The 13,551-nt window shown below is 35.2% G+C and overlaps 1 long non-coding RNA gene across 2 annotated transcripts; it reads left to right on the top strand.

Annotated features, from left to right (window-relative positions):
* Nucleotides 1-10,114: 10,114 nt before the first annotated feature.
* On the top strand, nucleotides 10,115-11,037 carry LOC125268261. Of its 2 annotated transcripts, none has more exons than XR_007184858.1 (2): nucleotides 10,115-10,152; nucleotides 10,412-11,037. It is a non-coding gene; the product is annotated as an uncharacterized LOC125268261 (long non-coding RNA). The 2 variants fall into 2 exon arrangements; XR_007184859.1 differs by having other exon boundaries at nucleotides 10,117-10,152; nucleotides 10,415-11,037.
* Nucleotides 11,038-13,551: the final 2,514 nt, after the last annotated feature.

Below are 13,551 nucleotides of genomic sequence, written 5' to 3'. Positions count from 1 at the left end.
CTCTGTGCTTGGACCGCTTCTCTTCTCCATCTACACGTCATCACTAGGATCGGTCATTCAAGATCATGGTTTCTCCTATCACTGTTATGCTGATGACACACAACTCTACCTCTCATTCCAACCAGATGATCCGACGGTTGCTGGTCGCATCGCAGCCTGCCTGACAGCCATTTCTGCCTGGATGAAGGACCACCACCTCCAACTCAACCTTGCAAAAACGGAACTGCTTGTGATCGGTGCAAACCCAACACTTCATCACAACCTTTCAGTTCAACTTGGGTCTTCAACCATCACTCCTTCCAGGACAGCCAGAAACCTTGGAGTGGTGATGGATGATTGTCTAACCTTCACAGATCATGTTGCAGCAACGACCCGGTCCTGCAGATTTGCCTTGTACAACATCAGGAAGATTAGACCCTTCCTATCGGAACATTCCACACAAATTCTTGTCCAAGCTCTTGTTCTATCCAGACTGGACTACTGTAATGCTCTCTTGGCTGGCCTTCCAGCATGCACTATCAAGCCTCTGCAACTGATCCAGAATGCTGCAGCAAGACTGGTCTTCAACGAACCGAAGAGAGCGCACGTCACTCCTCTCTTCGTCAGTCTGCACTGGCTGCCAGTAGCTGCTCACATCCAATTCAAGGCTCTGATGTTTGCCTACAGAACGACCGCTGGCTCTGCACCGCTATACCTTAACTCACTACTTCAGACTTACGCGCCCTCCAGAAACTTGCGTTCTGCAAGTGAACGGCGCCTTGTAGTGCCATCACATAGGGGCACAAAATCACTCTCGCGGACCTTCTCCGGGTCTGTTCCTGGCTGGTGGAATGACCTACCATGCTCTATCCGAGCAGCTGAGTCTCTAGCCATTTTCAAAAAAATGCTAAAGACGTATCTTTTTCGTCAGCACTTGACCCAATAGTAGTAGCACTTACCTTGACTAATATTCTTCTTCTATCTATTTGTGTGTTTATTATATATATATATATATATATATATATATATATATACATATGTATATATATGTATATATATGTATATATTAAAAAAAAAAAAAAAAAAAAAAAAAAAAATCTTGCTACGAGCACTTTACTGACATAACTGTGACTTCACTCAGCACTTACATACTGTTGTTCTCATGTTGATTTGATTGATTCTACTACTCTCATTTGTAAGTCGCTTTGGATAAAAGCGTCTGCTAAATGACTAAATGTAAATGTAAATGTAAAAGAACACTTGAATTAATGACTTTAAGCTTTAGACTTGTTGCGGACCCAGATGGCACCCGTTTCGTAGAATGACCCATAATATGTTATTGTTCACCTTCAGTTAATTGGTGATATAGTTTTTTTTTAGCATTTTAATCATTCCTATAATTTTGTAAATATTTGTTAGAATAGCTATGTTTTTAAGTGCCTGCCAGATTAAATAAAAAATTGTTAAAGTGGTTGTGCTTGTGGTCCTGCAGATTATTTCAAGTAAAATTGGAATGATTTAAATTGTCACAACACTCAATGACAGGAAAATTGGGTCAAACACTATCCCAGCCGGCAAATGACCGACCTTCAATGTTGAAATGTGGTTGAAATAAGGTCAGTTGATGTTTCAACGTTGAAACAACATTGATACAACGTTGAATGCTAAACGGTTGAAGCCCAGTCAACACATGACCGAAATTCAACGTTGAAATATGGTTGAAGTAACGTCAGTTGATGTTTCAACAGTGAAACAATTATTAAATGTAAAATGGTTGAAATAGGTTAAGAAAAACACTTATAAATAAATGCTATAATAAGCTTGTATACTAAAAAAAAACAAGTGTTTAACCAAATTATATAATAATAATAATAATAATAATAATAATAATAAAGGCTAACAATAATGTATATGCAATAAAAATGTGCCCTATTAGGCCTGTTTTGCCACTTCTGTGTCAGTTTGTTGGTACGTCAATATTTCAGAAAATAGAAATTATATGCTCATTTTCATTTTTTGCGGTCTGAAGAGATATCGCGAGATTACACGAGACTATAAGATATCAAACACCAGAGCCTGAAGCGGATCTGAGTTACCATGGAAACGGGGAAACGTCAGGCAGCAAGACCCCGTCTCGCTGTTGTTTTCACTGATTTTAGGTAAGTTTAGTCCATAAAATCACACAAATAATATATATAACTGTTCCTGATACCTTTCTTACGTGTAATCGACACACTTCTGTTGAATATTTACTTCAAAGAAATGATTTAGTGTCTTTGAAAAAGTCCGTTAGCATCTCAACCGTTTTCAGAGGCAGTTGGCTAACTAACTCTATTTTGAGCTCTTGTTTAATGAAAGTTTGGCTTTTAATCGCATCTTTATGTGTAGATGAGATGTTATAATAGTTTTGTAAAGGTTTTGCTGGCAAATTGTTAATGGATGATAGTAAACTAATTTATTTAACCTAAAAGTTGCTGTACCGTTAATCGGTGACGTCACTTGCATGAGCGCGAAAATGAACTGAAACTATTTCAAACATGTTTTGATCTCTAATGGTAAACAGATATGGATAAATAATGTCCTGCAATTTCAGGGTCGACAGAAAACCCCCTCTACAACAAAGGAGAAGCTGACAGAGGAGGAGGAAACACAGGTGAACTGAGAAAGCTCATTAAATACTTTAAAAATTTTCTTAAAAGTTTTCTTTTGCAAAATTATTATTATATTTTTAATTTATTAGTTAAGAAGTCTTTCACATCCAAATGTAAGTGACACTACATGTACAATACTGAATTCTAAATCTAAAAATATACATTTTGTTATCTTAAGTAATATATATATTTTTTTAAATATGTATATTATTCTTTCCACCTCTGCTCTAGCTTGGTTCCTTGTAATAAACCTGGCATTTTATACAAAATATTGTTGGCTCTGAGACAAATTGCATGTTGTGTTCCTAGATCCTTCCATGCGGATGGACTCCTGCAACCCAGCAGAGCAGAGTGACCTCCTGTCAAAGGCCATGAACCACATGACTATAGTAAGCAAAACCTCAATCATTCAGTACACTACTGTTGAAAAGTTGTGGCTCTGTAAGATTTTTACATGTTTTTGAAAGAAGTCTCACGTTTTAAAATCATTAACCCCGGGTTGTTTCAGTGAGATTGTCCTTGAAAGGCCTGTAGGCTAAATAATCAGCTAAATGAGGTAACATAGGTGACAAATATAAAGTTATAATGCTTGTAGTTATAATCATTTATTTAACTATTATAATAACAGGATATCATGGTCATTAATCTATTTTATTGTATTTCTCTATGTCTGTTTGTTTATGTTTGCCAGTGAACAGACGCCATACTGTTCCACTCAAAGGTATTTATTTATTTGTTTGTACACATGTATGAATTTTTTTTTTTTTTTTTAAAGGTGCCCTCAAATGAAAAATTGAATTTATCTTGGCATAGTTAAATAACAAGAGTTCAGTACATGGAAATGACATACAGTGAGTCTCAAACTCCATTGTTTCCTCCTTCTTATATAAATCTCATTTGTTTAAAAGACCTCCGAAGAACAGGCGAATCTCCGCCCCCAATATTTGCATATGCCAGCTCATATTCAAGCCATTAGAAAGGGCAGAACGTCTGGATGTGCACAGCAGAATCAACAGACTAGGTAAGCAAGCAAGAACAACAGCGAAAATGGCAGATGGAGCAATAATAACTGACATGATCTATGATAACATGATATTTTTAGTGATATTTGTAAATTGTCTTTCTAAATGTTTCGTTAGCATGTTGCTAATGTACTGTTAAATGTGGTTAAAGTTACCATCGTTTGTTACTGTATTCATGGAGACAAGAGCCGTCGCTATTTTCATTTTTAAACACTTGCAGTCTGTATAATTCATAAACACAACTTCATTCTTTATAAATCTCTCCAACAGTGTAGCATTAGCCGTTAGCCACGGAGCACAATCAAACTCATTCAGAATCAAACGTTAACCTCCAAATAAATAATTTACTCACATAATTCGAAGCATGCATACAGCATGCATGACGAACATCTTGTAAAGATCCATTTGAGGGTTATATTAGCTGTGTGAACTTTGTAAATGCGCTGTAATATAGTCGAGAGCTCGTGTGGCAGGGAAGACGCGAATTAAAGGGGCGGCGGGCTGAAAAAAATCAGTGCATAGTTAATGATGCCCCAAAATAGGCAGTTAAAAAAATTAATTAAAAAAAAACTATGGGTATTTTGAGCTGCAACTTCACAGACACATTCAGGAGACACCTTAGACTTATATTACATCTTTTAAAAACATGTTCTAGGGGACCTTTAAATACTTTTTACTTATAAATGCTGATTGTGGTTCAGGGGGTCGACAACTTTAAGCATGCAAGTTATTTTCGACAGAAATTTGGCCAGCTTACTCATTGCTCATACTCTGTGCCTCTAATATGTTTGAATTATATCACCAGTGCAATATCAGGGGGTAAAGATATCATTACAGTTCTTACAGTTATGTTTACTTTTGTTACCAGATGAGATGTAATCTCTAGGGTTTGGTGCTGAGATTCTTCAGGACAAGGCCTTGATGCCATTCACACTCAGTACATGAAGATGGAGAGTTTCACAATAGCTGCCACAGCCACAAATCAAGAGACTGACACAACAGGCTTTCATCCTTTATATACTTATATGTAGGGAGGGTACCAAAACCTTATTAAATTAAATGGACCCTGGGGCTAAATTATGAAACACTGCAGTATCAATAAGCTTGGACATTTATTATTGCTTAGGGCGATATATATCGTTACCATGAAATAAAATGTCTATCGTAAGAGACTTTCAGTGGTGGGAAGAATACTGAAAATTTGTACTTAAGTACAAGTACTTTTACATTGCTGAAATAATACTCAATTACAAGTAAGAGTCCTGGTGTCAAAAAGTACTCGAGTAAAAGTACAAATTACTCTTCTCAAAAACTACTCAAATTACTAGTTACTTTTTAGCCGGTGATATTTAATGAATTACCAAACAATATTCAATCAAATCATTGATCTAAGTAGAAAATTGCTACTTTCAATAAAGCACTTTCACCTTATTTTATGAAGTGGATGAATTATAGTAATCAATTTGAATGGAGTGGTTTAATTCAAGTCTTTGCTCACTCTGTGTATTTGTGTCTTTACAATAGGGGTAACTTTGTTGCAATAGCTCACATGCAAAGCCTGATTTCAAACTGAATTGAATTTACAAAACAGACAAGTAAACAGACAGTAATAAAATAAGAACAAATAAAACAAATTAACTCAATTCCGTTGAGGTGTATGAAATATAACAACACTGAATTTTTATATGCCCTGTATCTTGAAGGGTTAGTTCACCCAAAAATGAAAATTCTGTCATTAATTACTCACTCTCATGTTGTTTCAAAACTCATAAGACCGTCATTCATCTTCAGAACACAAATTAAGATATTTTTGATGAAATCTGAGTGCTTTCTGACCCTCCATAGACTAGACTGCAACGTTATTACCTTTTTATGGCCCAGAAAGGTAGTAAAAACTTTGTTAAAATAGTCTATGTGACTATAGTGGTTCAACCTTAATGTTATGAAGCAATGAGAATACTTAAATTTTTACTTTTTTGTGCGCAGAAAAAAAAACAGTTTTATTCAACAATTTCTTTTCTACTGTCGGTCTCTGACACTGTTGACGTAGTAAACACAGTGCAGCACTTCCAGTTATACGTTATCACGTCCGGAACATCGAAGCTCATTATGGCCGGCTCATTATTGGCCGGATTCTGTGTCAGCATCACATGCGCATGCGTTGTGGTGCTCACATGAACAGCATCAGAGAGTGACACAGAGAGAGGAAATTGTTTAATAAAGCAAATAAAGTCAATAATTTTATTTTTTGCACACAAAAAGTATTCTGGCCGCTTTATAACATTAAGGTTGAACCACTGCAGTCACATGGGCTACTTTAACAATGTCTTTACTATCTTTCTTGGCCTGCAAAAGTTGCAATTACGTTGCAGTCTGGGGTCAGAAAGCTCTCAGATTTCATCAAAAATATCTTAATTTGTGTTCTGAAGATGAACGAAGGTCTTATGGGTTTTGAATGAAATGAGGGTGAATAATTAATGACAGAATTTTCATTTTTGGGTGAACTAACCCTTTAAGAGTCATATAATATGTTGTTTATTTAGATAAAAAGAACATCAGAATGGTTTAACCTGTAATGTCTGTAAATAGTGATGCAGTTAGACAGACTAGGTTATTTATACTTTTTTTTTTTTTTTGTACAAATTCCTTTAAAAACACAAACATACAAATGTTCCTCCATATTATGTTAGCCATTCTGAAACAGTGTAATACTTTTGTCATTAATATTTACATTAAAAGCAAAAATAAAGAAATTCCAGGGCCCAAAAAGCCTCAGATCCAGAGGGTTAAAGACTTTTGTTGAGACTTTCTGGTGCATTTCACTTATAGCCAACACTGAAAAAAATGATTAGTTGAATTTACTCAATTTTTTTTTGTAAGTGGTTGCAATCAATTGATTTTATCTAAATTTAAACAAACACATTAGGTTGAACTTAATCAATTTTATTTAGTGTTTTGAGGTGTCCATAAATGGCTTTCAAACACAAAAAGACATTCATGTTGTAAACTTATCTTTAATGACTGACATTAAATGTAGCACACATGTTTAATAACAGTCAGTTTCTACAACATCCGTTCTGAAGAAATGTTAAAGGGTTAGTTCAACCTAAAATGCACCATGGTAGTCAATGGTGGGCGAGATCTGTTTGGTTACAAACATTCTTCCAAATATCTTTCTTTGTGTTCAACAGAACAAAGAAACTCATACAAGTTTGGAACAGCTTTATGAGGAGTAAATGATGACAGAATTTTCATTTTTGGGTGAACTATCCCTTTAAAACATGTACAATTGGCCAATGGCCACACAAATAACCAGCCACAATTTATTAGAATGAAACTGCTAACAAAGGTCTGACGTTTATAACATTGCCCATATATGAACTCTTAAAAAAATTGCTTACATTTCAGACTTCATGACTTTCTTTCTTCAGTCGAAAAGAAATTAAGGTTTTTGATGACTTATAGTGGACTTTAATGGCCTCCAAACAGTTGAAGGTCAAAATTACAGTTTCAGTGCAGCTTCAAAGGGCTTTAAATGATAACAGATGAGGAATAAGAGTCTTATCTAGAAAAAACAATCGGTCATTTTCTAAAAAAAAATACAACTGTATATGATTTATATAAACAAATGATCGCCTTGCATATGCTTCCGCCAAAACCGAATTTCTGTATTCTTCAAAAAGCTTACGCTATATGTCCTACTCCTTCCCAATTCAACTTACATCTTTGACATGGAGGTGAGTAAATTATTAGGACATTTTATTTGAAAGTGAACTAATCCTTTAAGAACAAAGATTGCACCCAGCATCAATGCACAGGCTTGTGCAACAGATTTGATCTGCTAAAGAATTACTCAAACAACAATTCCAAAATCTTCATAATGATCAAGAACTCCTTTTTTAATCACGCACTTGTCCGTAGCAATGTTTGTCGTGTCTCAAGAAGTCTTCTCTTTGACTGTCCTATATTTAGATAAAAAGAAACTGTTATTAGACATTGTTTGTGATTCATAACTGTTTGACAAGTAGGGGTGGGCAATATGACCAAAATCTTATATCACGATATGAGTAATTTTATATCATGATAACGATATAGTTATTTTTGCTTTAAATGAGATTGATATACATTTTTATTACCATTTAAATTTCATAATTCTTATCACCAATTTCAATATTCAATATTATACAGATTAATTAAAAAAAAAAAAAAAAACTAATAATAGCTTTAAACCCTCAAACTGAAGACATATAAACAGTGATAAAAAAGAGCAAAGAAAACAAACCACAACAGAACAAAGACAGACGAAAGAGCTACCTAAAAAACTTCCAAGCACAAGAAAACTACATAAAATGTATAAAGTTATCAAAAAAACATTGCAAGTCTTTACTGTGTAAATTAAATATATATTTATTCTTAATAAAGTTACAAAAGAGAGCGGTGAGAGATTTTCTCCTCTTTGATGTTTGATTACAATGATGACAGCAGGTAAATTTGGATGCTGTCCTTTAAAGGTGCCCTAGAGTTTTTTTACAAAGTAAAAAGTCTAAGGTGTCCCCTGAATGTGTCTGTGAAGTTTCAGCTCAAAATACCCCATGGATTTTTTTTAATTAATTTTTTTAACTGCCTATTTTGGGGCACATTAACTATGCACTGATTTTTTCAGCACGCCCCTTTAAAGATGCGTTCCCTCTGCCCACCAGCTCTCGACTACATCGCATAAACAAAGTTTAAAGCTAATATAACCCTCAAATGGATCTTTACAAATGTTCGTCATGCATGCTGTATATGCTTCAAATTATGTGAGTAAAGTATTTATTTAGATGGTTATGTTTGATTTTGTGTGAGTTTGAGGCTATGCTCTGTGGCTAAAGCTAACATTAAACTGTTGGAGAGATTTATAAAGAATAAGTTGTGTTCAGAATTTACAGACTGCAAGTGTTTAAAAATTAAAAAGCGACGGCTCTGGTCTCCGTGAATACAGTAAGAAACGATGGTAACTTTAACCACATTTAACAGTACATTAGCAACATGCTATTTAGAAAGACAATTTACAAATATCACTAAAAGTATCATGATATCATGGATCATGTCAATTATTGCTCCATCTGCCATTTTTCGCTGTTGTTCTTGCTTGCTTACCTTGTCTGTGCACAGATCCAGCCGTTAATACTGCCTTATAAAGTCTAATGCGTCGAATGGGCTGGCATTATGCAAAATTGGGGTCATACATATTAATGATCCTGACTGTTACGTAACAGTCGGTGTTATGTTGAGATCCGAGAGATTTTCTCCTCTTTGATGTTTGATTAGCATTAATGATGACATAAGAAGGAGCAGGTAAATTTGGATGTTATTCAACTGCCAATATAAATAAAATTTTTCATTCGAGGGCACCTTTAAGACTGACTGCACCAATCCATTATACTCTAGCCTTGTCTTTCTCAACTGTACCTTCACTTAAGACATAATTACAATTGTTTACTTGCAAATACATGGTTACTTTGACACATATGTATGTCTATTTAACCATTCAAGCCCAATTCAGCACAAAAAGCACTCAGTCATGACATGATTACTTAAGCCATAACGTTAAAGCTGTTCTCGGCGGAAAGGGCTGATGATGGCTGGAGCACAGAAACCATTGAAGCAATTTTTAAATAGGAGCTATCTTTATGAACAAACAGCATATTGATGCAAAATTCTTTCCAAAATTCTTTTCCATATCTTAAAAGTACATTCCGTAAAATCTGTACATACATAAAATCTGTAAAATTAGGCCTTAGTGCAGGTGCGCGAAGTATGTGATGATTAGTCGCTGGAATTTGTCCAATAGATGCGCTCTAAACCCGAGCATTTTATACTCTTTATACAGTCAACAAACTAGTTATTGTGATAAATAGTAATGCATAATATGAAATATTACTTACTGTGCAAATTGGTCGAATGATGAAACCGATGAAACCCTTCAAAACCCTTCAAGTTCAACTCGTCGTGTAATTTTTTTTACTGACTTTAATGAATTTACACAGCTTGGTTCAAAACACTTGTAATTCCCATAAAACCAATTAAATTTTTTTATTAAAATCAAAAACTAAATTTAAATGATTTAAACAAGCAAAATGTAATTATGCTTAATTTAAGCATGGCCAAAATCATTTTTTTCAGTGAATATGATTTCCTGTAGCAGCTATGGGAGTGACGGTAAATCGGTTATCAATCTCTCTCTATTTTTTTCATCTTTTTGAAAGTTGTGAAAACACTGTTGTTTAGTTTTTCTTTTGCTATTGAGAAAATGGGAATACAAAAAATATATTTCATTTATTCTCTCATTCACCGCCATAGACTTTTACCCAACTATGACGACTTCCGCTTCTGAGAAACCCAAAAATATGAATAGGTCTGTAGTAAAAATTAAATTCCTGATTTTAAGGAGTTTTCAGTGAACCATTTCTTTCCTTTTTGTAGATTCACCAAACCTCTGGCTGATCACTGGCAATTTGGTAAGAGATTGTTGTCTATATCACTGTCACTTCTTTTTCTAGTTGATTTATTAACATTTTGTGATTTTCTATTACTTAATTGAATATAAATGCACTTAGGTTGATTTTAATTTATTTACAAAGTATAGATAGGATTCTGTTGTGTAATGTTTCTCTATATAATTAGTAATATATCGAGCCCCCAGGGGAAACAATATAAATCTGTGTAAGTATTAAATGATAATATATTTTGATGTTTGTTTGTTTTTTATATACACAGCAGTAATGACAGTGGACAAGTGAAGAGAGAGGAGGGGACGGCATCAGAAAGGACCTTGAGCTGCTGCGACTGTCTTGGATCACCCAAAGCACAACTACACTATGTGTCCAAGTACTGAACAAGGCTTTTCTCCTTACATATTATATGTATTTAATTTAAGGCAGGGTTTTTTTTTTCCTGCATAGTGAATTACTAGGTGGCTCCCTGTCAAATTTGATGTTGTCTCCAGCTATTAACAAAACTCAGACAGGCAGTCACATGCTCCGATTCCCCTTTTCCACCAACATGGTTCTGTTGCAGGATCCTGGCCTGTGTCCGTCCTCAAACTGTTCCACAAACCTCCACTGCATAAAAGGCAGTTCCAGGACAGAAATATCGGTACCCTCACTCTTTACCAGTCATCACATTCACAACCACCACAGTCAACGAAGTCAAGGTCCCTGGTCCACAGCATCAACCATCTTTGTAGGAAGATGATTACTGCATTTCTTGATGTATCTTTAAAATTGACAGATTTCTTATGGAGTGCAATCCCTCTCTAGATGAACTGAGGCCTATCGGTCTTACAAAATACTGTCAGACACTGCATATGATGTTCTCAAAATAATAAATTAATTAATAAAATACTTTACTTGTTTTTTTATCTAGTTGAAGGTATAGTACACGTGAATGTTCTGCGTCATTTTGAGCTAGAAAAGCCTTGATTTAAGGTTTGTGCTGTAATTGTAGAAAAAAAAACTTGCACTTTCATATTGTATGCTACAGGTTTTTAATATTACCTCTAAACATTGCAAAGTTGAGATGTTTTGTTTTATAAAGTGTTTTTAGTATTTTTTTAGTGCATGTACAGTAATTATGTAGTATTGTCATGTTCGTACAAACGCAAACTAGATTGAAATTTCATGTAAAATAGTGTATTTATCCGTGTTGAGGGTAACAGGTTGAAACAACGTCGCATTTTCAACGTTGATCCAATTTGCAAAATCGAAAGGTAATCCAACATTAATTCAACCATAAGATGATGAAACCACGACGCAATATCAACGGTGAAACAACGTCACAATATTAACATTGATCCAATTTGCAAAATTGGATCAACGTTGATCCAACCATGGTACCTGACGTTGTTTCAACGTTGAAATGCCGGCTGAGATGTGATCAATCAAATCAAACAGTCAATCAAAATCAATCAATTTGAACAGCTAAAACCAGCCAGTCTGACCAGCTAAGACCAGCCTGGCCAGCTAAATCAGCATGACCAGCTTAAACCAGCCTGACCAGCTTAAACCAGCTAAAACCAGCCTGACCAGCTAAGACCAGCCTGACCAGCTAAAACCAGCCTGACCAGCTAAAACCAGCTAAGACCAGCCATCCTGACCAGCTTAAACCAGCTAAAACCAGCCTGACCAGCTAAGACCAGCCTGACCAGCTAAAACCAGCCTGACCAGCTTAAACCAGCTAAAACCAGCCTGACCAGCTAAGACCAGCTAAAAAAGTGGTCAAAACCCCTCTTAAACCAGCATGAGAAACCAGCTATGACCAGGCTGGGAGACCAGCTAAAACCAGCTTGACCAGCTTAAGCTGGTTTTAGCTGGTTTTTTCAGCAGGGAGAATAACGAGTATATCTCACAATTCTGTTTTTCTTTGTAAGAAATGTGAGATGTAAACTCAGATTTGCGAGAAATAAAAGTCAGAATTGTGAGATAACAACTCGAAATTAACTTTTTTTATTCTTTTATTTCGTGGCTTCCATAGACTTCTACTGCTCAACTGTCATTTTCTGCAACCAGCTAGGCTCCGCCCACAAAAAACGTCATCGCTGTTTGCAAACACCAAATTGGAAGAGTAGGTACTAATCTCGTTGAGTATGAATGTGATCCGGATATAATCCGCCATGTTGACGTTATCATGTGACCTACGACGTTATCACAAGCGCAACAACTTAAAAGAAATGAGTGACAGGTTTAATTCATCTATCTGTAAATATCTTGAAATTGATTTTTTTTTTTACCCTACTAATGTGACCCACAGTTTTATCCTTAAATATATTTTTTTTTATTTAATGAAAACCCAAAATCGTGATCTCTTGAATATGTTGTTAATTTCTTTATTTGATATGCATACAATTTTATCCACAAGCAAAAGTGGCTTAAATCTCCTGTTTTCCTTTTTCTTGTTGAATTTAACTGTCGTTTCATCCCTATAATAATAATTCATCCCTGCAATAATAATATAATAAAAAAAGATATGAGTGACAGGTGCACTAACACCTCACAGCACCAGTAACTTGACAACGCTACCTTGTACGGTTTTCCTCAGCATTTGCAATATCTGCACAAAGGAGATGTTGGGCAGCTGCTCGAAGATCTCGCCTTTGGAGAAGACTGACTTATTACTACTAAAGATAAGATTACCCCAGAATGAACAGCATTGCTAGACCACCCTAACACTTATAATAATAATAAATGCTGATCAATACTTAATTACTTTTTTTACTGAAAATAATGTATTAGTAAAACAAGCAAAATGTAATATTTTGTCATATGGCATAGCTATGCATGAATACACACTAGACAAATACAACCAAGATGAATACATCTCAATTTACAGTCAAGCAATGAATTAATGTATGAATTAATAAAATAAATATATTTTATTTACGGACAATAGGAAACATAAATGAGTTATAGAATGAATAAAAGTAATCACCACAATAAATAAATACATATACAAGTCAACAACACATGAAACAAAGCTTTATTCAAACTTATTGTTTTTACAATAGCATATTTCAGTCCTGCTGCCATCTCACACAGATGTGCCAATTCTGCAGCTTTATTCTGATGAAGCAGCTGATGAACACTTTCGCCTGTCTTTGCCATCTATAATGTCCCTCTCTGCTGCTCCTCTCAATGGGGACATCTTTGATCCAGAGGATGAGGAAGATGATGATGGACCCCTGAACCCTAACCCCAACCTTGAAGCAAGAGTGGGAGAAGATGTGCAGGACAATCTGGCTGCTGCTGTGTCTGCTGCAAACATTCATGTGCTCTCCATGAACAAGACTACATGTAAAACATTTAAACTGATTGAAACGTTTAATAATTCATGTCAGAATTCTGTTTCCTGACATATTTCAT

The sequence above is a fragment of the Megalobrama amblycephala genome, linkage group LG1 (genome assembly GCF_018812025.1).
Source record: "Megalobrama amblycephala isolate DHTTF-2021 linkage group LG1, ASM1881202v1, whole genome shotgun sequence".
Taxonomy (NCBI): Eukaryota; Metazoa; Chordata; class Actinopteri; order Cypriniformes; family Xenocyprididae; genus Megalobrama; species Megalobrama amblycephala.
Note: the sequence above shows the minus strand (reverse complement) of the source record. Positions and strands in the feature narration are given on the sequence as shown.